The following is a 25,974-nucleotide window of genomic DNA, read 5'->3' as shown; positions in this document are numbered from 1 at the left end:
AGGAACACATAATCTGCAATATCCCTGATTGGGAGTAAAAGGTTGATGTATCAAAGTACAGACATTGAGATATGAGGGTCCTTCAGGCCAAAAAGTTTGCCCACCCAGCCACCCCTGCTCTACACTCTGACTAAAACCCTGTTTGCCAGGCTCATCAACCTCTCTATGTGGCCCAGCCACAGAGCGTGGTTTGCACAGGCAGCATTATCTGGTGAACAGCTTTCCAACAGTCTCCTCTTTCATTAGCTGCAGCTGGGCCTTGCCTCTCTGATTACTGGTAATGACCATCAGGAAGTAGTTGTTGATTTTGAAAACTCAGACTTTTTCTGCCTCTTTCTGAAAGGGAGGAAGCCCCTGTTACTTCTTTCTTAGACAAGCCAGCTTTCCTGATGGAGGGACACACACAGAGAAAGGGTTGTTTATGACATGGCAGCATGGGGAGAAGTGTAGAAACTGGAATACTGCAGCAATTTGAAGAAGCGAGAGCAAAGGAAGAACAGGTAAGTCTCAGCCACCCCCCATATCACATTGATAAGAAGAAAGGTTTCCAGAGTCAAAGAGGCTACTGTGGAAAGGGCACATCCCCCAGAGTCTGAGAATAGAGGAAAGAACGAAGCTCCCCTTTCAGGAGCACCTCTGTCATGGGTTACTATTAGGGTGACCAGATGTCCTGATTTTATAGGGACAGTCCTGATATTTGAGGCTTTTTCTTATGTAAAAGCCTATTCCCCCCTCTCCCCCCTCCCGTCCCAATTTTTCACACTTGCTGTCTGGTCACCCTAGTTACTACAGCCATGTCAGAAGGGAGAAGGCAGGAATCTCCTCTGCTTCTTGCTCTAATACACCCCTGAGAGTCCTCCTCCTCCTATCAAGACCCCACAGGCACTGAAGTCAAAAAATCTTTCCTTGCAAGAGTCAGTCATGCTGTATCAGAAGCGTTTCTCCTAATGTTGTGCAGCTCAGAGAGAAGGGATCCTGGGCCAGAATTGCCTCTAGATTGACTCTTGGTTTTGCAAAACTAGATCTCCTCAGCCCATTTCTAATTTGCATTTAAAATGAGGGGCCAGATCCTCAGCACCAGCCTTTTGGTGCTCAATGAAGTTTGGGAGTGCGGAAGATTGCACAAAGGTGGCTTTAACTCTAGCCAGTCTCCAGGTATAACACAGAGCCATTCCAGCCCTCAAGGAGCACTCCAGCCATACCCATTTCCCCCTGGACATGATCCTGCATGGGTTGGGGCAGTGGCACAGAGCTATGCGATCTGGGGATTACCCTGAGCAGGGAGGTGCCCTCTTGGAGGCAAATATGCATGCTTTAGGGCTGCTTGGCACTGCCATAGAGGGACTGAGACTCTGGCCCAGAAATGTTTTGGCTTCATCTTCTCCAGCATGAGAGCACAGTCACTGTGCAACTATCCCTTGTTTTGGAAAGTGAGTGCAAGTTTGTGGTGGCAGACACTAAGCTCCTGTTTGTGGTGAAGCAGCTTTTAATAACTGTTCTGGAGTCAATGCCAAATTGCACGTTATGTGGCTATTGGGTGGTTACAATCTGACTCTTGCCATGTTTCTTACAGTAAATAGCATCAGGTGCCATGTTCTTATGATGCTCTATATCAATTACTGTTACTGAGGCTGCACATTAACTGTTTCCATGCTCAGGCCCCACTTGGGCACAGCACTTAGACATGTGAATTGGCCTGGGTGTGATCTAGGGTCTGAGCCAGTGAGGTTCTGAGTGCCCTCTACTCCAAGCCCTTACTGAGTGCACTTATCGGAGAGACCCAGCCTGCCCTTGACATTCCAGGCAGTTGAATGGCCAGTCCACAGAGCTGTTTGTAAAACTGCTGTCAAAACCCATGCCCACACCAGTGGCAACAAAGGGGCAAAATACCAATCCAAGGGATCAATCTTGCGGGTTGCTGAGCCCCTCCCAGAGAGATGCTGAGTGCCTTCAACTCCCTTTGAAACTAATAGGAGCTAAAAATGCTCAGCACCTCTTAGCATCAAGCCCCAAGAGTTTAAATTTATCCAAGAACAAACAATGACTATCAAGCCCGTGTTTACTTTTGCTGCCTTTGTTGAGAACATTGAGTGGGAGTGATTCTGTTTGTCAGTGCATAGGCTTATTCTGTTTGTATCTGTGCTACAGTGTAACACCAAAAGCATCCACTGTCAGCTTGTAGTTGATCCAGATTGCTTTAAACATCAACTATTTTCTGTTTTTCAGGGGACTCATTGCAAAACCTTCCTAGGATGTGCAGGGACTGGCAATCTTCCATCAATCCTATTTGTTTGGGTGGCATTGATACAGAGTAATCCCAGAGTAAGTCTTGATCACTATGTGCACAGCTTTCTTTTAGATGGGATCTTAAGTAACATGTGGTGGTTTATGGGTTTGGGATGTGTAAGATTATACCCCTGGACCTGCAGAGATTGATTGTAAAACTGACCACTTGGCTATCAGAGAGTATTTTGATTTACTGGTAACACATTATATTTTAAAGACACATATAATTCCTTGTAAAATGTGACTGCAGAATTCTAAAGTCCTGTCTCAAAACATAGCAGCTTACAGTAGTGACAGTGCAGTGTGATAACTGCAGAGTACTGTAGTATTTCCTTTTATAAGGGATGTTTTATGCCTAAATTTAATCTCTTACCCGCCACCTCATTTCCTCAAGTGTTTGCAGAACATCATCTCCTAGTCAGTAAGAGACCAGAAGAGACAGAGTTTCAAGATCCTTACAGCCCTTCAGTTATTCTGCAAGCAAATTGCCATCATTCCTTTTCATGTCTCTTCTTTCTGAGTCACACACTTCTCTTATCATCAGCTCTTGATCTAACAATGCCATGTCCATGCCTTGACTGCTTATACAGTTTGATGTGCTTGTTGCCATGGGAAGTTTTGCTATAAATCAACACCTGAAAATATTGAAATTTGAAATTTTGTTTTATATCCTACTACAATCCGAGCTGCCTTCATGGTCTAGTAAATTTTACTAAGGTTTCATGGAGTCCATCAGGCTAAAGTGTTTACTAGTGCCTGTATGTCTATTAAAGCAAAAAACTATATTGGTTACACACACATGATGTGATGGCAATTTTTTTTTCTTAGAGCCATTGCATATCATTTGGATCCTTATCTGAAAGCATCTAGGGATCTAATATTTGTTAAGAATGCAGACACTGTAGTATCAATGACAGGCCAGTTCAGCTCTGAAGCTGCAGTTGTTAAAACAGTGAGAGGAAGTTCAAATTAATTAGCACAATATCCTTATGAATGTCCTCTTGATTTAATAATTAAGCTGCGGTTCTCAAGAAGGAAATGGAGAATGCACTGAATCTGATTTTATAAAAGATGTACTTTGGTTCTGCAGTGGCAGTTCTTCCAACCACAGTGAATTCCCAGAGGAGATACATGTTTTAAAATAATAATAAAAACAACCAAGAGGAAGGATCCTGCATTTTGATTTTTTTTGACCAACCTCCAGAAGTTACCAGTAAATTTAAACCAGATGATGTTGGTAAAACCAATCAGGCAGTTGGCACCGTACATAGTAATTTGCACTGAACATTGTATAAATGAGCTTGGACAAATTTGTAGCCTCTCCTGGAAATGTGTAGAAAAATATACCGCAGAGCACCCAATGTGGAATCCTGTGAGTGTCCAGAGAAATATGCTTCCTTGTCTTCTTTCCTTTCCCCACAGGACTGTTGCACTGTTAGATGGAAAGAGCCCACGCATCCCACCAAGGCTTAGTTTTGCACTATGGCTCAGTAAACCTGCCGGGGGGGGGGGGGGGGGGGGCGGGAAGGGGAGAAATAAGCTAGAACTTCCAGTTGTTTTTCCCTCCTCCCTCCCCCACATCCTTTTTTTCATGTTTGAATCAGCTTGGGACATTGAACAGCTCCTCTCCCACAAAATGAAAACAACTTTGATTTATCCACCTGTCTGCTAGTGTATGGGGAAAGCTAGTTAGATGAAATCCTATGAGTAGGATTTGCATTTCATTAATGCTTTCCTTCTAGGGATCTCAAAGCACTTTACCAGCAATGCAGAGTTAAGCCTCTTTATTGAGAAACAGAGGCACAGAGTGGGGGAATTACGTGCAAACGCACAATAGAATCATAGAAATGTAGGACTAGATGTGATCTTAATAGGTCATCTAGTCCAGTCCCCTGCACTCAAGGCAGGACTAAATGTTATTTAGACCATCCCTGACAGGTGTTTGTCTAACCTGTTCTTAAAAGCCTCCAAAGACGGAGATTCCATAACCTCCCTAGGTAATTTGTTCCCATGTTTAGCTATCCTGCCAGGAAGCTTTTCCTGATGTCTAACCTAAACCACTCATGCTGCAATTTTAGCCCATTACTTCTTGTCCTGTCCTCCGTGGATAAGAAGAACAGTTTATCCTCCTCTTTATAACAACCTTTTACATACTTGAAGACTATTATCTTGTCCCCACTCGGTCTTCTCTACTCCAGACTAAACAAACTCATGTTTTTCAATCTTTCCTCGTAGGTCATGTTTTCTAGACCTTTAATCATTTTTGTTGCTTGCCTCTGGAGTTTCTCCAATTTGTCCGTATCCTGCCCTAAGTGTGGTGTCCAGAACTGGACACAATACTCCAGATGAGGCTTTATCAATCCTGAGTAGAGTAAAATAGGGGTTCTCAAACTGGGGGGTCAGGACTCCGCAGGGGGTCACAAGATTCTTACATGGGGGGTTGCAAGCTGCCATCCTCCACCCCAAACCTCCCTTTGCCTCCAGCATTTATAATGATGATAAATATATAAAAAGTGTTTTTAATTTATAAGGAGGGGTCACACTCAGAGGCTTTCTATGTGAAAGGGGTCATCAGTACAAAAGTTTGAGAACCACTGGAGTAAAAGAATTACGTCTCGTGTCTTGCTTACAACATTCCTGCAAATACGTCCGAGAATGATGTTTGCTTTTTTTGCCACAGCGTTACATTTTTGACTTGTATTTAGTTTGTGATCCACATTAAGCTCCTGACACCAGATCCTTTTCTAGGCAGTCATTTCCCATTTTGTATTTATTCAATGGATTATTCCTTCCTAAGTGTAATACTTTTTTTCATTTGTCCATTTTGAATTTCATCCTACTTATTTCAGACCATTTCTCCAGTTTGTCAAGATCATTTTGAATTCTAATCCTGGCCTCCAAAGCACTTGCAACCCCTTCCAGCTTGGTATCATCTGCAAACTTTATAAGTGTCCTTTCTATGCCATTATCCAAATGATTTATGAAGATATTGAATAGAACTGGACCCAGGACAGATCCTTGCAGGACCACATTTGATATTGTCGTGGAAAGTCACCCACGCATTGATTTTAGTTCACAGACTCAAGCCTGAGGCCACTTTATTGTAATACATACCAATGCGTTGGGGTAGCAGTCCGAAAACTACCACCCCTAGCACAGCACGCAGGCTGCTTTTATTCCATCAAACCGCAAGCATAGTACAAATAATACGTCATTTATGCGAAAATAAGAGTTAGTCTGTCCCTTTTTTCCCGGCAGCTTCCTCATTATTTACGAGAATTGGGTGCCTATTGGGTGGGGGTGGGGTGCGGGGGCGTTTCTTGGTGGTTTCCAACATGGGTGGTACTTGGCACCAGTTGGAGTGTTGTTCTTGTCAAGGTACATATTGTTTTTTCCGGGGTTTTACGGTTAAGGACATAGGGGTTTATTACAGGACGCCCAAAGATGATATATGAATGGCTAGTTTGGCAGTTAGCTGGAACTTACGGGGGAAGTTGACCTTTACTAGAAGCAATTTCTTCATATAGGCGGTTATTATGTTTCATAAACAAGCGGTTATCATGTTCTCATAAACAAGCGGCTATCATGTTTTTCATAAACAAGCGGTTATTATGTTGCTAAAGCCTTTTGCATTGCTCCCTCCCCCTCCCTCCTCTGGTCATAGCCCATGGCTGTATTTGGCAGGGGCCTGTATAGCTTAGTTTTGTTCAGACCCTGGCCTGTACTGTTCTATGCAAATGCCGTCTGTATAGTCAGCTTCTGTCAGAGGGCCAGAATTTGGGCCTTCGGTGTTACTTTGGCTGCCATAAAGGCCACCCAGTTCTTTTTCCCCACAATATGGTCTTCCAGATAGAGTAGTTATCAATGATTCTCAGTCAGAGTACAGTTTTCCAGTTACGCACCCACCTTATACTAGGTTCATCTAAACTATATTTTCCTAATTTGTTTATGAGCAGGTCATGTGAGATAGTATTAAAAGCCTTACGAAAATCAAGATATCACATCTACTACTTCCCCCTATCCACAAGGATTGTTAGCCTGTCAAAGAAGGATATTGGGTTGGTTTGATGTGATTTGTTCTTGACAAATCCATGTTGACTGTTAGTTATCACTTTATTTTCTTCTTCATGCCTACAAATTGATTTTGTTTATTTGATTCATTATCTTTCCAGGTACGGAAGTTAAGCTGACTGATCTATAATTCCCTGGGTTTTCCATATTCCCCTTTTTTATAGATAAGTACTATATTTGCCCTTTTCCTGTCCTCTGGGATCTCTCCCATCCTCCACTAGTTCTCAAAGATAATCACTAATGGCTCAGAGATCTCTTCAGCCAGTTCCTTAAGTATTCTAGGATGTACTTCATTAGGCCCTGCTGACTTAAAGACATCTAACTTGTTCTATTCCTATTTTAGCCTCAGGGTATGTCTTCACTAGCAATGTTAAAGTGCTAAAGTTGCAGCCTTGTAAAGTGGCAATATAGACAAGGCCTTAGATCGTACCCCATTGATGTTCACTATCTCAGTTGTCCGATCGCTGCTAACCTTTTTGGTGATAATTGAAGCAAAAAAGGCATTCAACACTTCTGTCACTGCTGCATTTTCTGTTTTTTGGTCTTTCCCTCCTCATTGAGTAAAGGGTCTACCCTGTCCTTGGTTTTCCTCTTGCTTCTAATGTATTTGTCGATTTATTTATTTTTAATCTTTTATGTCCCTAGCTAGTTCAATCTCATTTTGTGCCTTGGCTTTTCTAATTTTATCCCTACATGCTTATGTTGGTTTTTATATTCTTCATTAGTAATCTGACCTCATTTCCACTTTTTGTGTCCCTCTTTTTTGAGTTTCAGATCATTTGGAGATCTCTTGGTTAAACCAGGGTGGCCTCTTACCATGATTCTGATTTTTCCGGATAGTTTGCGCATGTTCCTTTAGTAATGTCGCTTTTAAAAAACTGTCAACTTTTCTGAACACTGCCCCCCCCAGCCCCCCTTAGGGTATGTCTACACTATGAAATTAGGTCGATTTTATAGAAGTTGATTTTTTAGAATTCGATTTTATACAGTTTATTGCGTATGTCCACACTAAGCATTAAGTCAGCATAGTGCGTCCTCACTACTGTGGCTAGCATCGACTTACAGAGCAGTGCACTGTGGGTAGCTATCCCGCAGTGCACTGTGGGTAGCTATCCCGCAGTCTCTGCTGCCCATTGGAATTCTGGGTTAAGCTCCCAATGCCTGATGGGGCAAAAACTTTGTCGCGGGTGATTTTGGGTGCATGTCGTCAGATCCCCCTCCCTCCCTCTTTCCGTGAAAGCAACGGCAGACAATCATTTTGCACCTTTTTTCTGGGGTCCCGTCCACCAGACACGCTCAGCCCGCTGACTGCCTGGATGATCGGAACCCCAGGCAGGCAGCGGGCTGAGCGGGGCCAACGGGTAGAGCCCCAGACCGGCAGCGGGCCAAGCGGCTCAGCCCGCTGCCGGTCTGGGGCTCCGTCCGCCGGCTCCTGCCAGCCGGGGTCCCGCTCAGCCCCACTCAGCTGGCAGACCTCAGTGAGGTAGATCGGGGTGCCTGGACAGACATGGCTGTCCTCCTCTTAGATAACCGAATGGGAGTGACTCCAGGTCATTCTCTTCTTTAAGTTTCGTCTCATGGAGATTCAGTCCTGCCTGGAATATCATGCGAGCTGGAGGCTTCTGCCTCAGGCTGCTCTCCCAGCCGGCAGCACTGCACGGTCGCACCTACCCCTTGCTGCCATGGCTCATGAAGCCTGGACAGTAGTAAGGAGAAGTTCAACTTGTGGAATGACAAATCCAGAACGAAGGATTGCACTCTATGGGCCACGTTAAGATTATTTCAGAGTCCTGGATAGCATTTAGTCCCTATAAAAGGCTTCATGAAAATTTCCCCCTGCCCCTAACAAAAATGTTAATTTATCAGAGCAGCTGAAAGGGTAAGGAACCCGGGACTATAACTTAGAGAGAGCTTCCATATTATTTAACTCATAATTGATATTATTCAAAGTAAAATTTCACAGCACAGTCTATTCTAAGACTCAAAATGCAGGAGGGGAGTCAGAAAAAGGAACAGTGACCTGTTTCCGCCTGGTTTCGAATCGGGGACATTTCGCATGTTAGGTGAATGTGATAACCACTACACTATGGGGCTTCTCTTTTTTCCGCACAGACTTTGCCAAATGCACAGGAATGTTTTCTCTAGCTACAGAAGCTACCTAATGCAATGTCTATATCTATGGCCTTCCCGCTCACAAAGCGGTCATGCCCCCGCCCAAGGCTGACACAGTGTGGAGTGCATGTGACACAGTGACCTGGCTCGGGCAGAATCGCTAGCTAGGCATGATACTTTTGCTGTTAAGCAAACACAGCAATTCTTTCCTGGCCTCTACTACTGAATGCCTCCATGCATTACGCAGTGCCCTATCCGTGCAGGAGGACTGCATAAGCTTGGAAAACATGTCATCGTGAGTGCGTTTTTTTTTTCTACCTTCTAATGTGCGATAACCTCAGGGACGGAGATGACAGGGGGAGCGTAGAAACATTCTACGCTCTACGATTCTGGGGAGACTGCATGGTCACCTGTGCTGCTGAGTTCGCCACGCTGGCCAAACAGGAAATGAAATTCAAAAGTTCCTGGGGCTTTTCCTGTGTACCTGGCTAGTGCATCTGAGTTCAAAGTGCTGTCCAGAGCGGTCACAATGGAGTACTCTGGGATAGCTCCTGGAGGCCAATACCGTCGAATTGCGTCCACACTACCCCAAATTCGACCCGGCCATGTTGATTTCAGCGCTAATCCCCTCACCGGGGAGGAGTACAGAAATCGATTTTAAGAGCCCTTTAAGTCGACAAAAATGGCTTCGTCGTGTGGACGGGTGCAGGGTTAAATCGATCTAAAGCTGCTAAATTCGACCTAAACTCGTAGTGTAGATCAGGGCTTAGACTTGCCTCCCATGGCATCTTATCTACCAGTTGTCTGAGTTTGCTGAAGTCTGCCTTCTTGAAGTCCATTGTCTTTATTCTGCTATTCTCCCTCCTACTGTTCCTTAGAATTGTGAACTCTTATTTCATGATCACTTTTGCCCAAACTGCTTTCCACCTTCAAATTCTCAACCAGTTCATCCCTATTTGTCAGAATCAAATCTAAAACAGCATCTCCCTAGTTGCTTTATTCACCTTCTGTAATAAAAAATTGATTTCAATGTATTCCATTAACTCGTTGGATAATCTATGCCTTGTTGTATTATTTAAATACTTGCTAAAAACTCATTTCATCCCTATGGCTCCAAGCAGTGAGTTCATAATAACAAATTAAAGTAATTGTTCCTCCTCCTTTGCATTACGCAATGTGTTCTGTCTCCTCTGTGTTTGTATGCTTGACTGGAAGATCTTTGGGGCAGGTATTGTTTTGGTCTTTGCATTTTGAACAGCGCTGCGCACACTGTTGGTGCTAAACAAAACAAAACAAAAAAATAAGGCCAACATCCTCCTTGCAGAACCAGGAGTGGATCTCAACTCCAGTTTTTTGTCTTCCACACGTGTACTTTTATCTGAGGCCATGGCTAAACTAGAAAAATACGGTATGTTTTAAAACCTATTGGCTCTCACATCTTAACTTTGCATCTAATGTAGATAGGATAAATTGTGTTTTAAAAGAGTCAGCTGGTCTTGATCAACCCCCCTGGGTGCATAATTTTGTGTAAATCATGCTGGTTAAAATGTATTTGCTAAAACATCTTAAAGCATGATCTCTTTTCATAGTCTAGAGATGGCCTGAAAGGCATGTATGGAAAGCAAAATTTACTGCTGGGATCTGCCATCTAGATTTGAGACGTGAATTTTGTCCTAACTTGGCGAGGAAAGAGGAAACTTTAATTAAAAAAAAAAAAAAACTATGCAAAGCCCTGACTAAGGCTTTTTAAAGTATTTATTCCATTGTGGAAGTTCAAGTGTATTGTACAATATTGTTAAACCAGCTTCTAAAAGTCCTGTGTCTGCAGACATTGCTGGTATACAAAATTGCCTTGAATTTGTCCACAAAAAAAGAACAAATATTGATTTGTAGGCCCTTGTGCAGGGGTTTACATGAATGGTCTGATTTGCTTGTAATTTTTGTAGTACATTTTTAGAGCAAGTTTGAGAACGTCTTCCTCACATTCCTGGTCATTCAAACCCATTTGTTCAGGGTTTGACTTCTTGTCAGAGCAATGTTCACAAGAAACGGCTGTCATTGTCTTTTCTATAGCAGTGGACTAAATCACACACCTGCATAAATTGGAGCTGTTCCAGTAAAGTCAATGGAAATACTTTAGATTAACACTGGTGTGACTGAGAACAGAATTTGCTCCTTGGCTTATATATAATGTACATAGCAAATTTTGCTTTTAGATGTGTACATGGGGCAGCTACGGAAATCAATGGGTGTTTTGTCATTAGTGACATGGTGCGTTGTCACAAGTGATGGAAAAGCCACGTCACAATTATTAAAAATCAAAAATGATGAAATGCAAATACATTGATAGATCTGTAAAGCCAGACCCTCAGCTGCTACAGCTTAGCTTAGCTCCATGGAGCTGATTTGCACCAACTGAGGATCTGGCTCAATGAGTCTATTAACTTTATGCAAAGGCATCCATCATTTTAGCATAACTGAACAGAGGATTGGTATAAAGGGGTGTTTAGCTCTCTGGGGGAAGGTACAAGTCACCAAGTCATAACATGCTGCAATAAACTTCTGAAGCAGAAAGTGTTCAATAGGATAGGTTTTCCAAGACCTTAATCATCAGGCTAAAAGGGAGGGATAGTGGACAGTGATGCTGAATTCTCACATTGAAGAATCATGAAGTGGGTCCTCAGCTTCACTGTTACAAACAAATAAACCAAGAGCCATGTGGGATTGTTCCCTCTAGTGCTTTTCCAAGCAGCTTTTTTTAATGGTTTAATGAAAAATTACCTTCTTACCACTCCACGAGTCTTCTAATGCAAGAGATTGTCCTCTGGAAACTAGCCAGAGTGAAGGCACTGTGCTGAAGCCACAAACTGACTTTTTTGCTCTCTTGGATTTAGACTCCAATATTACCTGGTGTTACGAAGGCCAGGTTAGAAATGACCCATAAGGGAATGTTTCTACCATTTTTCTTTAAACGCTAATTGGACAAAATCTGTTGTGATGCACTTTGTAGATTGACATGAGTTTTCACAGTGAAAACACATTTGAAGGTTCTGTTTAGAATAATCTTCAAAAGCTGAAGTGCTACCCTTCCTTCTGGAAATCAGGATAACACAACATAAGCCTTTTGGATTTTTAGTCATACAATCTCCATACGTTTTAATATTTGCCCAGCAGTAATGGTCTATGTATTTCCTTGTGACTTAAGTAATCTGTGTGTGTGTTTTGGTTTTACCCTCCTTTTGTAAAAGATGCATTTGATACTGTGGTTAGAGAAAAGAAACGCATTTGAGGGCTCCTGGGTTCTGCTCTTGGCTCTGCTTCTGGTTTACTGCAAATCACTTCAACGTTTTCTGCCTCACCTTCCACTCCTTTCAAATGGGGATCATGAATGACCTGACCGGGAGGAGGGATTGACTTGTGAAGTGTTTTCAGCTCTCTGGATGAAAGATGTTACTGAAATGCCTAGTATTCATAGTCTGTTGTTCATGGCTTGTTGGAAAACAAAGTCTGCTCTTTTACCTAAAAAAATAAATACATAAAATTAAACATAAGCACCTTTACTACAGCAAGATAGACGACCCTGTACTAAGTGTGTGCTTCCAGCTTGCCATCATCTTTGACACTGTGTGTAGCTTTAAGTCATAGCCAGTTTTGCTCTTTGATATGTTGTTTCCTGTAGGTTTAGTGGAATAATTTCAGTTAGTATGTAAGCTATCTTTGTGACACTAAGATGCTGAATGTGCGGTAATAAGTAACGTCACTGGTTTTGAATATCCAATGTGCTCTTGATGAGAAATTAATAATTTGAAGGCACGTTTATAAAACATCATTTGATATGACAGGAACAAAATGTCATGAACCCCTCCACCCCCAGCAGCAGCAAACATTCCACCAGCATATTTTCCATTGGGGTTAACAGCATCATAATTGGGTGAGATGTTTTGGGTTTGGTCCAGTGTGTGTGCTGCTTTGAAGAAGTCTTAAGTATCAGATAATGTTTATGATGGGATTAAAAGATGGATATTTCAGTGATTTTTGTGATGACAAGACCAAAAGAACGCATGAAAAGGTTTTAATATGTCACATGTGAACATTGCACCTGATTCTCAGTGACTCCATTGCTGTTATCGGAGCAGGGCAAGCCACTTGGAGGGGAGTGTGGGGCAGGGCAAGCCATATTTGCATTCCCTGTATTCTGGGGCCCATGCAGAGGCCTGTCTGCACCCCAGTAAAAGTTAGAACTGCTTTAACTTAGGCTAGGTCTACACTGCCATTTTCAGCGCTAAAACTTTTGTCCAGGGGTATGAAACACACACACACACACACACACACACACACCCCCCCTCCCCCCGAGTGACAAAAGTTTTAGCACTGAAAAGCGCCAGTATAGACAGCAGTGCTCCCGGCAATAAAGCTACCGCCACTCGTTCAGGGTGGGTTTTTTTAAATCACCAGGAGAGCTCTCCCCCAGTGATAAAGCGTGTCTACACTGCCCATGTCACAGCGCGGACACGCTGTAACTTGGGCAGTGTAGACACCCTTACATTCTGCATCCTACAGCCCTATAATCCTGAGAAGCAGAGAGTAACTATAGTGGAGTGCTCTATTGCCCCACCCTCGATCTGTCCTTTGCATTGAAGGCTGGGAGTGGGGCCAACAGCATATAGACCTTATGCAGTTCTACACAGTCTAGGGAGGCCTTTTGTGGAGAGGGTATTCTGAGGGGGGTTGTTCTTCCCACTTGAAGGCCCCTTATGTTGCCTGCATGGCAAAAAGAGGCATTAATGTAACTGAGAATCAATCTCTTTATCTTCAGCACCAAATCTACCACATAGAAAGCAGCTAAATCATGTAGGACTGTCTCAAAAACAACAACAACAAAAGGATTATTTCTTTTTCTATATAGAGAAACTAAAACTCCAGGGGGAAAAAAAAATCCATTGATAGCCACCCATCGTAAAACCAAGATTAGAGTCCAAGCAAAGTTTGCTTTATGGTCACAGTTATTCTCGCTCTCTAAACAGGAAAGTTATCAGCCCACACAAACTGTTCCACAGAGAGTTTATAACCAGGTAATTAAGAACCACTGCTTTCAAGGTTTTGTCATGTATCACTCCCTGTTTGTTTTTATTGTGCAAGCTCAGTTCGTGCAATGATAAATTGTTTGCTCTATGGCCTTGCTGTGGTACATGGAAAACTTTCCATGACTGAATTGCTATAGAACAGAAATAGCCAGGCATTTTCCAAACAGCTTGGTGAAAACCCATTTTGGATCCTGACGAAAAGGGGATTGTTCAGAGGCTCATCAATGTCCCAACTACCGTACAACTTAGCTGTTTTGCACCACTTCAGATCTTTTTTTAAACATGTAACAGATCAAGGGGTATATTTTTCTAATACAGTGTAATACTGTTATACTAGGGAGAATGGCCTTTTGAAACTAAATGTTCTTTTGCTGCTTCTGAATATCCTGCTGTGTTGAAGTAACTGTCATTTTTTCCCCTTACTTTTCAGAAAACAAACTTATCTGGGCTGAGGGCAGCTGATACAGATCTGTGTATCATAGGGTCTGAGGTCCAGAATGTTAGATATTTAGGCATTGCTGCTCTCAGCATTGCAAACCCTAACTGATTTAGGAACCTGAATCTTATTTTCAAATGTCATTGACAGTTGATGGGATTTAAGCTCTTAAATCCCTAACTCCCTTTTGAAAGTGAGATTTAAGTTTCAAATCAGTTTGGCTTTGCAATGCCGAGAGCAGCAATGCCTAACTATCTTTTAAAAGCTAGCCCTAGAAAACGCAGTATTTAAATTGATACTCCTCATTTGAAGTGTATCCACTAGGCAGAATTCTCTCTTAAATATGCAAGGTGGGTCATGATGCCCACATTTTCCTCTTCCCCATGAGCATTCCTGACATTGAGGGGAGGAAATGTGTTGAGAACAAGGATGGGCTTATGGTTAAGCCACTGGACTGGGACTTGGGAGACTGGGGTTCATTTCCTAGCTCTGACACAAACTTTGTCTATGACCTACCCTCTTTGTGCCTCAGTTCCCTGGCTGAAAAATGGGATAATGATGCTTCCTTCCTCTGACCCTTTACACTGTAAGCTCTTGAGGAGGGGGGAAATGGCTGTCGTTCTATGTGTATGTACAGTACCTGACATACTGAAGTCTTGATCTGAGAGGAAGACTTTGTCCAGAGAATTTAAGTTTATAAGGAAAGAAAGTAAACTTCTGGATCCTGACTGTGTCTGCAAGTCAAGGGCCTCATACAAACTGATTTGCTACTGTGACAGGATCCAGATAAGAATGACAAGACTTTAGGTGGAGGGAGAAAGGATAGTTTGTGGTAAAGGATCAGGAATAGGAGAGTGACAGAATGCTAAGGTCTGGCAGGTGGGTCAGCACTCTGATCACTGTAGCCTCAATTAGTTTCCCAGTAACAGCTGATTAAATAACTAGCTAATCAGAAGGAGAGGCTGGGGAGATGAGCAACTAATTAGCCCTCAGCTGGCCTATCTGAGAAGAAGCCAGGAAGAAAATGTTAGAGGGAGCAGGACAGGACTAACTGAGCCTGGACTGAAGGCACTCCCTAGAGAGAGAGGCCTCCTCTCCTCCTAGGGCCCTAACAAGAATTGCTGAAAGAAGTAGAAGTTAAAACTGAGGTTGCACTGTACTGGTGTTGGAGGATGGGTTTAGAATAAAATACAGCCTGCCCACAAGGCAAAAGTGGGTCAGAGCAGTTTCTGGGGCATCAGAGGACAGGAACAGAGTGTGGACCCATCACAAGGAGTAAGGAGGACTTCTCAGATTCCTAACTCTTGTGTACTTAAATTCCATCCAAATTGAAACTTTTTCAGGGTCTCTTAGCACTAGCTTCACCATTCTGATATCAATAATTTAGAAGAATTAAAAAGACTGTCAGAAGGTGGAGGTCTGTAAGGAACACAAACTATGGCTCTGATGCTGTGGAGTGATGAGCACCATTGACTCCAGTGAGATCACATCATTAAGGCTTAAAAGGACAGTGAGTGGCAGCAATCCCATCCTGCTTTCTGATGTTCCCCTCCATTCTCCAGACAGCCGGGATTGCCCCTAAAGTTAAATGCTCCAGTGTCTCTGGTCTTTAAAAAAAAACCCTTTGTTATGTGGGAGTGAGGGTAATTACTGCACATTTCCTCCTTTGGGTCCTGTTGAAATTTCTCCAGTAGTATTCCTGCCTGTTTAATAATTATCCATGGTTTTGCAAATTGATTGTGAGCTGCAACATTAAATCCCACAGGAAATATGGTTTTGCACAATCTTTGCAGGCTTTTCTAGCAGCCTGAGCGATTAAAGGTTGAATGTGACTTTTTTTTCTAATGTAGACATAGTGTAAATGATTTCCAGAAAAGGGTTAATCTCAGAGGCTGAGCTTTAGTCAGAAACAGAACTTTAGGAAGACTAGAAGGTTCAGACTTTGGTAATGAGATAAGGAGCTGTACACTTATAAGGATCTGGTTTGAATCTGGTGGTGGATTCAGTATCTGCATAACTGGTCCCCTTGTTGGTAAGCTCAGCAGAGAGGACAAGGCTTGGACAGATGATGCCTTGGAGGCTAAACTTTCCCTTTCAAGTGACTCTTCCAATGCCAGGTTGAGGTGCATTGGCAGGGGGAAGTGTCTGAGAAGCTCATGTTTACCCATTCTGCAGTACATCTCCCACATACCTGTTCTCCTGCATGCTGTTCATCCATCGCACCACCAAGTCCAAAGACCTCTCCTCAGCCTCCTCCTGGCATTGGCCAAAGTGGCCATCTATCAGTCCAGGAGGAAGAAACTGAATGTGGTTTTTTGTTTTTTGCACTGATGGGGCCTGTGGCAGTGTATGCACATCCTGTCCCAAAAAGGGGGCGCAAGGGGTATGTGGACACCGCCATTAAGTCTGCTTGTCCATCTCTGACTTCACCACCCCAGAGTCTAAGGAACAGAGTAAAGGTAAAGCCCTGGTTCCCAGGGCAGCAGGGTGCAGCAGCCAGAGTCAATGGAGCAGCCCTTTGGCAGAGGGGCCTAGCAGCCAGAACCAAAGGGGTCACTATCAAAGGGAGGGATGAGGGGGCTGGCAGCTCAGGCAGGGGGGCCAAGGCCTAGTCAACTCCTCCAGGGCCCTAGCAGTGGCAGAGTGGTCCGCCACTGGCTCAGTGGGGAATCCCACCAAAACACACAGAGCTTACCTGGGTCAAAGATACCACTCCATTACCCTCCCTGGGTCACTTCCTACCATTGTCTCTGGTGTGGCAGTCCATGAGGCTTTGGGGTCTCCAGGCTCCACCGCACAGGTCACTTCCTGTAGCTCCATTGGTCACAGGGGTCCAAGCCTGTCCTTGGGTCCTCTGGTCTCCGCAGATAAGGGCCATAGCCAGTTCTCAGTGGGAGCGCCCAGCACAGGTCCTTCCCTTCCAACATCTAGCCCCAAATGACCTGGGCTTCCTCCCTTTGTACTGCAGCAGCATCTGGAGCATGCCCAGTCCAGCCTAGGGGGCAGGACTTCTGCTGTCCATAATGTGGGTTTAACCCTGTCGTGGCTAGTACGAGGTATGCACACCCCATCACAGGGCCTTTTCCCCATCTCTTGTTTGTTTGTGCACACATCAGGGCAGTTCCTCTGTGCTGCATCCACTTTCTCATAGTAGTGAGTGTTATCTGAGGTTCTCTGCTCAGTGCTCCCTTCTGGTTCCCTCATTTTGGTCCTGTGACCTGCACTTGTCCCTGCTGTTCTCTTTTGTCCCCCGTACTCTGTTAATGTCTGGGTTCTGTGGTCCTTCCCTCACCAATCTCAGTCATGAAATACACTGACACCATTCACCAGCACTTCACAGACATGCGCAAAGAAAAGCATCTGTACTCTGAAAACTGTAAAGAACATATTCAATGCAGTAATAATATAGCTCTGCCTTTGATCCCAGCATTAGAGCTGGATGGAAGTTGGCTACAGTCTCTGATGCTGATCTTTCATAAAGAGATGCCATTAGTATGGTTGCTTTCACTGCTAGCAAACATGCCAGTTTTGATTTCTAGAAATTCCATCTTGATATCAAATTCTATTCAGAATTTATCCATGGAAAGATGGGCTTTCTTATCAGAGAAACCTTGAGCCAACTACCGTGGGCAGTTTCCTTTCAGTGCAAACTTCTTTAGCAAGAGCTTTTGAACTGACAACTCAAAAATATTTTGTTATGATTGTTTCAAGATTTATCAGCTGTGACATCATGACACGTTGTTTTATAGCAGTGATGTCACTTCATTGGATAAAAACAACTCTCGCATCTTCCCACAAAAATATAGTTGTTTTTAATTTTATTACATACTTTTTTTTTATACATCATTAATAAAATGCTAGAATTCTGGGACCATGGCTCTGAACTCTGAGCCAGCCCAAACCTTCCTGATGTCATGTAAATTACTATTTGGTTCAGGTTTTCTGCACCTCTCATCAGACTCTGCAAAGTCTGTCTCACACCTCTGTCAGCAGTCACAATGTTAGAACTGCAACGTGTTGCCATTCATAAGTGTCCTTATGCTTCCGAGTGGGCTGGCAGAATCTCCAAGGCAGAGGGCTGGGGGAGGAGATGGGAGCCTCTGATTAAGGAATGAGGGAGTGCCACACCGGACTGACTCCAGATCAGAGTCCTGTTCCCAGGGAACAATTCCTTAAGTGAGGAGAGAGCCCCATTCTCAGTTCATGAGCAGCTGTCGCAATTAAATAAGGAGGGGGGGCGAGGAGTACTTAATTGATCTGGGAGTATTAATAAGCCTTATATATTGCTGTGCAGGCATGTGTCTACATTGCAGGCACCAGGCTTTTGGTTTGGGCTCCGTTTCTTTCTTAAAAATAAATAAATACTTTTAGTGCTCATGCAAGTGAGACTGAGAGCTAGGAAATATGCCTAACACTTCCATGCCGCTGTGACAAAATATCCAATCCTTACTTACACACTTGTGTTCCCTTGCCCTCCACACACACCCTAGTCAATTATGGGCCTATACACAGCTTTGCTGATGCACCTCAATGATAGTGTGCAGGAAGCCATACTGTTCCAGGCCTGGGCTGCCAGGCCAGCAGTGAAATGATATTTCTGACCTGGGGAGAATACCTGGTGTTTTGCAAAGGGCTTGGTGGAAAGGCTACTGGAAGGCAGGATTCCCTGCCATCCTTTTCCAGATAAGGAAAGAAAAGAAGCAGCTATCTTAGAAGTTTGTTTCCTTAATAGCCCTCCGTGGAATTCAATGTTTGTTAAAAGTAGATAGAAACCCAAATCCTTCCAACGTGGATTCTTAGTGTCTCAAACTTCTGAATATTTATCTGGGTTTTAAGTACCATTTCGAGTGGAAAGGAAGGAAAAAATCATTGTAAATTTGTTCCTTTGCCTTAGAACAAAGAAAAAGTGAAGTTCTGCTTTGTTACACTGGTACAAATCTGGACTAACTCCATTGAAGTTGAAAGGAGCTACCCAAGATTTCCATTGTACTGTCACTGTGGTGTGAATCTGTTTTCACCAGCACGTGCTGCTTTTAGGCTGGATCTTACAAACAGAAGAGAGACGCATGATAGACAAGCCCCTGAACTGTGAGTTTTCTCTGGCAGTGGGTATGCCTGAAGTTGATGCTACAGAAAGACTAGAAGCAGTAGTTTAACCTTTCCTCGCAGTGTTGGGTAACGGGTTAAATGAAAGAATGGTCCCCGCCAGGAAAAAGGGTCTAGTGGCAAAACAAGTCAATGAAGCTAAAGCACAGGGAGAGGAAATGTATATCTCTGTCAACCGAGATGTTAACAGTGAATTGCAAAGGAAATATACAAATGAAGTTAAACTAGATTTCTGTTCAGAATGCCCCCTCTAACCTGACTGCAAGGGGCATTCACAATGAAAATACCCTAAAGGTTAGTTTGGGGGGCAGGGGGGGAACCCTCTATCTCTTGAAGTTTTCTGGTTCTGTCTGTCTGTCTTCTCCTAATGGCATGCATTAGATAAAGTCCATAAAATACATCATTCCATGACATTAAATCCTGGGATTTCATGAGTGAACCAGGAAATACCAGGAGAAGCCTTTACTTTTTTCTGCACCCAATTAATCATTTTCCTGCACCTTGTGCAGTCAGCTATATCTGTGCAAAGCAAACCATTCTGATTTGGTAGCCTCTTATACCCACTTTCCTCTGCACCTGTATAGTCATTTACACTAGTACAGAGTGCATACAATAATGAACTAGGCCCTCTATGTGCAACTGAGAGCCATGCTACCAGAATCTTGTGCTGGCTGAGTCCACACTCTGTGCAAATGAAGAGGAGGAAAAATCCAAGGGGGACCCTTGGTGGGGGTGAGTAGCGAAGCAGGGTAATCATATTGGCTGAGACAGGAAGTTAGAGATGGAAGGGAAGAAGTGAAGGAGTTGGGGGTGGGGGAAGGGTGAAAAGATTTGAGATACGGGACATTTTTTAAGTAATCAGGGTTTTTTAGAGGCTGCTAATGATTAAGTGTCTAATTTAATATTAAAGTTATTTTCTTTGCCCTTTTCCTGTATGGAGAGAATTGCCTCAAATTCACCAAGATGCTCATAACATTCCTCTCCCAACTGCATCTGGGAACTTGCAGCCCCCAAAACCACATATTATTTAAAAATTGTCCCTAAAAATATTTTCTTAATGGGACCCCTGTGTGTAATCAAAATCAGGGCAGCCATTCTCTTATGACTTCACATGAACATGGCAGCATTTTTGATACCTACAGGAGAGGGTGACCATTAATCTCTGTAAGAGGCTGTGGGAGTTGTGGGCGGGGGCAGCTAGTTTAAAGGACTTCTTTTCCTTGGACAGGTTGAACAAATGTGCATCCAGGATCTCATCCTGAGAGATGCTGAATACCTGCAGCTCCCACGCAAGTCAACCAGGGTTAGGTACTGGGTACTACACAGAACGAGACCCTCCATTTGGAAAGTCTTGAATTGTATATTTTGAAGAAAAATGCAGCTTCTGAGCTATTGTAAAGACAGTGGAAAACTACCAGCTTACACCAGAACAATACTGCAGTTCCAAGCAGGTGCCGGGTTGGGTGGGGTGGGGGTGAGGGAAATGAAAGTTTAACCTTGAATGAAATTATATCTAAGGATGTTGTTGATACTCTGCAGCAAAACTGATGTCTTTTATGCAGTTAAAAACAGATGGTCAGGAAGCTTTCTCCTTTGGAAAAGTTTTTTGCCTGGAGCTATTATTTTCTTTTGCATACAAGGGGAATAACCTTGTTTTTCCCAAAGATGAGAAAGTCACAAGAAATATTTTGAGACATTTTATAGTGGGCTTAATTTTCAGAGCTGCAGCCATGGGGTCACACGCTCCAGTGCTGTTACAATTAACCTCTTCTCTACTGCCAGAATACACATGAATCTTGACAGCAAGGTTTTACAATAATGGCCACAACTGGGTTGCATGCGTCCCTTTATGCTGCTCCAGTGACCGGATACCAGCCAGATCATTACAACAGGGAATATATCCAGTATAAGGGGGTTCCCTGGCCCTTTGTAGGGCTAGTAGAATAGTTGTACGCCACCTTGGTTGTGCCAAGACCAGCCCAGAGGAGGGAAGGGGGACATTGAAGGAGGGAGGTATAATAGTTAATGCTAACAAACATTGTGGAAGGGATATTAAACCTCATACTTCAGGACTTAAGCCAATCTCTATTAGAGATCAGAATGAGACTTAATGTGCGGAGCAGATTAACCCATAGCTGCCTATTGCAGATTTCTTACACCTTCCTCTGACCATCTAGCATTGGCCACTGTAGAGACAGGATACTAGACTAGATGGACCTTAGATCTGATCCAATATGGCAATTCAGTATAGCAGTTCTTGTGCTCTACTAAGTGGAGTATGACTGCATCATAAGAGACAAACTGGGCAAGGAAGGAGCGCAGAAGAGAAATTACTGCATTACAAATTAGTCGTTACTTGTTTATGTGCTCAATCAGACACAATACACTGCTAAATGCCGAAGACTATTTATGCTTTTTTTTTTTTTTTTAAAGTCTCTTCCTTGAGGTCAGAGGGCCAAAGCAGAGTTTTGGCTGATGCCAGTTTACTCCAAATTCAGACCGGTCTTAATGAGAGCAGAACTTGGCCCATAAACTCTGCTGAATTTGCTTAGTTGATTTTTCAGTGGGATATACATCTCTACCCTGATATAGCATGAATTCGGATATAACGCAGTAAAGCAGTGCTCCAGGGGGCGGGGATGTGCACTCTGGTGGATCAAAGCAAGTTTGATATAACATGGTTTCACCTATAACGCGGTAAGATTTTTTTGGCTCCCAAGGATGGCGTTATATCAAGGTAGAGGTGTATCTTGTGGCAATGTGTGAGTATGCATACATGTCTTGCAGCAAATGCACCTTTTTCACATTCAAACTCTTAGCAAAATGATGTGTCTTTTTTTGCTAACAGGACAACATTGAAATAACATCCCACTGGCGTTGTGAAAGGGACAATTGAACTAAGTAAGAATTACGCCAACTTCTGTTCATTGATCATCCACTGATTCAATACACTCAGCAGTCTTGCTAAGTGAAGAAACATTTCTGTGAAGAGGCTAATTTATTTAGAGAGTTTGTGACCGGATTTTTGCTTACTTAATTTAAATTTTTATCAATCCAGCTCAAAGGGGACACACTAATGGAGACAAAACATTAAAACTCTGAATTCATAATGGAAGTTATCCCATCAAAACATTTGTTAGGAACATGCATCTGAAATCCCTTTCACTGATGGACCAAGATCAGAGAAGACATTCAGGACTCCAGTTTCACTTCAAACTAGGAACTATCTTTTCTGAAATTAAAACAAAAAATACTTGTTTTTCTTTGAAATGAAATTAGGTCAAACACTAGAAACACTCTGAAAAGTGGAAAGTTATTATTATATTTTTACCCATTTTTAATTTAGTTGCCATTTCACACTGCATACAAACAGAAGACTTCTTCCTACCCCCAAATCCTGCAGTGCCTAGCTGTGCCCATGCAACTACCAGCAACTAGTGTTTTGATGATGATGCATGAAGAACAATCCAGCTTGCTCTCCTACATCACTTTGAAAAGCCAGGACAGTAAACCAAGTAAATCTGCTGCTCTGGAGCTGTGCAGGCATACTCAGTTAGGCAAATGGAATTTGTGATTATATTAATGCCTCCTTGCGTGAAGGTCAAGTTGACTGTTCAGTTCATTGTTTGTTAATCAAGTTTGCAATTGGTGATCTGGTTAGACCAACAGGTGCTTTTAGATAAGAACGGTCATACTAGGTCAGATCAATGGCCCATCTAGCCCAGTATCCTGTCTTCCGACAGTGGGTAGTGTCAGATGATTCAAAGAGAATGTACAGAACAGGGCAACTAACAAGTGGTCCATCCCTTGTCGTCCAGTCCCATCATTTGGCTCTCAGAGGCTTAGGGACACTCAGATCATGAGTTGCATCCCTGACCATCTTGGCTAATAGCCATTAATGGACCTTTCCTGCATGAACTTATCTAATTCTTTTTTGACCCCATCCCCTGGTAACGAGTTCCACAGGTTGACCCTGCATTGTGCGAAGAAGTACTTTCTTAGGTTTGTTTTAAACCTTCATTTGGTGACCCTGGTCCTTTTGTTATGTGAATGGGTAAATAATGGGTTATTTTTTTTTCAACACTATTCATGATTTTATAGACCTCTATCATATTTCATTCCCCTCCCAAGTCATCTCTCTTCCAAGCTGAACAGTCCCAATTTTTTAAAATCTCTCTTCAAATAGAAGCTATTCCATACCCTTAACCATTTCTGTTTCCTATCTCTGTACCTTTTCCATTTCTAACCTACCTTTTTGCCAGAAGCATCTGTGGTCACTCTTTCTCTCCCCCCGCCCCCATCTATGTGTGGCCAGCAGAATATGACCTTTTCCCTCAGATAGGTTAGACTATTGCAATGCACCCTATGTAGGGTTACTCCTTAAATTGATTTGGAAGCTTAGATGGGGCAAAATGCAATTGGCCCTTTAACTAGGGTATCCCACTCTGATCTGCCTATCTATTGGTTTACAGATGGAGCTTGAGATGTTGGTTTTGGCACCGGCCTACCTCAGAGACTGTCTCTTTCCCATGCCTTTCTGCCACAGATGCAGTCAGTGAAGGTACTTGAGCTGGAGTTGGAGCCTCCTGAGTTTAAAAGAGTAGGTACTTTCTGCAGAGCACTCTGCATGAGGACCCTTGACTCTCGAGTTCACTTCCCACCTTGGTCTGAAATAGCCATCATCTGCTGCCCTGGCATGTAGAGCTGGTGAGGGTAGGGAGAGAATAGATTGTGCTGTATGATGGGGGACTTCTATGGTTTGTTGCTTTGATTGGATTGATTATTTTTGTATGGAATATCTCTTTAATGCTTTTAAAAAATATTTTAATTGGCAGTAGGGCCTGTAGGGCAGTGGGGAGAGGCACTTTGTTTTGATTTCTAAATATAAATAACAACTTTTTTAACTGCCAGAGTTTGACTGTCACGCTGTATGTCTATCAGTAACTCCGTCCACAAAGAGAAATGCCTTTTTTCTTCCAACCCAAGAAATCCTAGGGGAGTGAGTCTCCTGTGGAATACATGTCCAGCCCTTGGATCACAACAGACCACAGAGTATTGCAATGTAAAACATTAAGCTTGTGACTGAGTTAAATGTTACATTGACTGATTAATAAAATAATTTTTCCCAAGAATTATTTTTCCTTTGGTAATTACTGTTGGCTGGTAAGAAAGAAAAAAAAAATCAGAGTATGGATACAAAAGACCAATTCTCAGAGGACTTAATGTAATTGTCACATTACAGATGGCTGTGTGTTCTTTTATAGTTAACTCTTTGCTTGGCTGCTTTCTTCAAAGCTGCGTACACTTAAGATGTATTCTTTGATATTTGAATGTAAGGAAATGGAAAATTAAAAATAAAAATATAGGAAATTCCCATTAGAGAACTCTGGTAAGTGCTGGGAGCACCTTTAATTGTTTTATTTCATGTTACTATCTTAAAATATTGTGTCTACAATTGGAGTTGGTATTTTATTTAGTTATTTAGTTTTAATTTGGGACCATCTTTACTTCCATCCATGTTAATGTTTTGGGCCTGAAGGTGGTTGACCTCTGTGAAAGTGCACAGTGGAAGGAGGGGAAGCAAGAAGCCTGCCCTGCACATGCATCCCACCACAATGGCCACTCATGGTTCCTGCTCCCTCCTGAGCACAGGGACTGCTCCTTGCTGGTGCTCCTGGGGCACAAGCCATCCTGAAGGAGGGACATAGCCCTAACCCACTCTCCACTGGCCACACTGGACGGCTCTCCTGTTAAAGTTGTTCCAGTTTGTATATATAATTAAATAGCTGTTGGATCAGAGTCTTGAATGTGGGTTTCCCACAATGACTGTTTAATGATTTACAGATGGAATAGCTTCAACAGGAGAATGGAGAGAGCTCCCCCCTCGAATACTCTCTAACCCAGTGGTGAGGCCACTGTCCTGAAATATGGGAAACCCAAGTTCAAATGCCTTCTCCGCATCAGACAGAGAGGGGAAACTGAAGTGAGGTCTCTCACATTCCAGGTAAGTGCTCTAACCATTGAGCTAAAAGTAATAAAGGGAGGTCACTGCCACCCAGAAGAATCCATTCAGGGTCAATTCATTTGACCCAATATGGATTTATTTCAATTTGCTAGATTATTATTTTTTTGTAACTTTTAGATTTGATTTGGGTCAAACTGAGCTTTTTAAAACTTTTTTTTTTGTCAGAACGGCCGGCGAATCGAAAAATCAGTTATTTCTCCAGTTCTGGGTAATAACTACCCTTCATTCAGAATAAATGTAAAAAGGCAATTATGTTCCTTTATAGAATGGATAGCTGAAACATTAGGAGCCACCACACAAAACACAGGCCACATTCAAGGCTATTGAGGAATCTTGGCTATGTGGGTGCAGGTTTTGTCTGGGGGCTGAATACAAATGCTGGGGGTGGGAAATTGTTGTTTTATAGGGATGTGTGAGTGAGGCAGCACCACAGAAGGAAGCTCAGGGACAGCCAGAGAAGCACTTGTAGCATGATGCTGAGAAACCATTGACAAAGAGAGCTTTTGAGTGGAATGCTGGCTGGAAAGAGGCTTGCAACTGTGAGCAAAAAAACCCGTCTCCTGCTGTATGAATCCTACTGTGTTCCGAGAAGCAGGACTTTGTGTATGTTATTTGTAAATAAACAGGATTGCATCAAAGAAATGCCTGACTCCAACAACAATTTCTCTTCCTACTGGAAACAACTTGCAAAACCTTGATTATTGGCTAACCACTTGTGTTGAAAGGGATAACAGGTGCAACACAGGCACACTTCACTTGTGAACCAGTTTGCTCTAAGAGGCATTATGCTTCCCAGGGCTCCCTTTCAGGCGGATTGTTCTGCATCGTCCCCAAAATAAGGCTGTGGTGAAAAG

General features: G+C 43.0%; 2 long non-coding RNA genes across 3 annotated transcripts; both read left to right on the top strand.

Moving 5' to 3' along the window:
- The first annotated feature begins 203 nt into the window (after positions 1–203).
- LOC101932096 (uncharacterized) lies at positions 204–25,711 on the top strand. Of its 2 annotated transcripts, XR_010599839.1 has the most exons (4): positions 204–500; positions 2,227–2,322; positions 24,940–25,099; positions 25,527–25,711. It is a non-coding gene; the product is annotated as an uncharacterized LOC101932096 (long non-coding RNA). The 2 variants fall into 2 exon arrangements; XR_002889816.3 differs by lacking the exons at positions 24,940–25,099; positions 25,527–25,711 and adding an exon at positions 23,568–24,389 and having other exon boundaries at positions 220–500.
- Positions 18,890–21,505, top strand: LOC135982465 (uncharacterized). Its single transcript, XR_010599840.1, has 2 exons — positions 18,890–19,077; positions 20,324–21,505. It is a non-coding gene; the product is annotated as an uncharacterized LOC135982465 (long non-coding RNA).
- Positions 25,712–25,974: the final 263 nt, after the last annotated feature.

This window comes from Chrysemys picta, chromosome 3, assembly GCF_011386835.1.
Source record: "Chrysemys picta bellii isolate R12L10 chromosome 3, ASM1138683v2, whole genome shotgun sequence".
In the NCBI taxonomy this organism is placed as follows: Eukaryota; Metazoa; Chordata; order Testudines; family Emydidae; genus Chrysemys; species Chrysemys picta.
The sequence above is the reverse complement of the archived record's forward strand: the minus strand, read 5'-3'. Positions and strand labels throughout refer to the sequence as shown.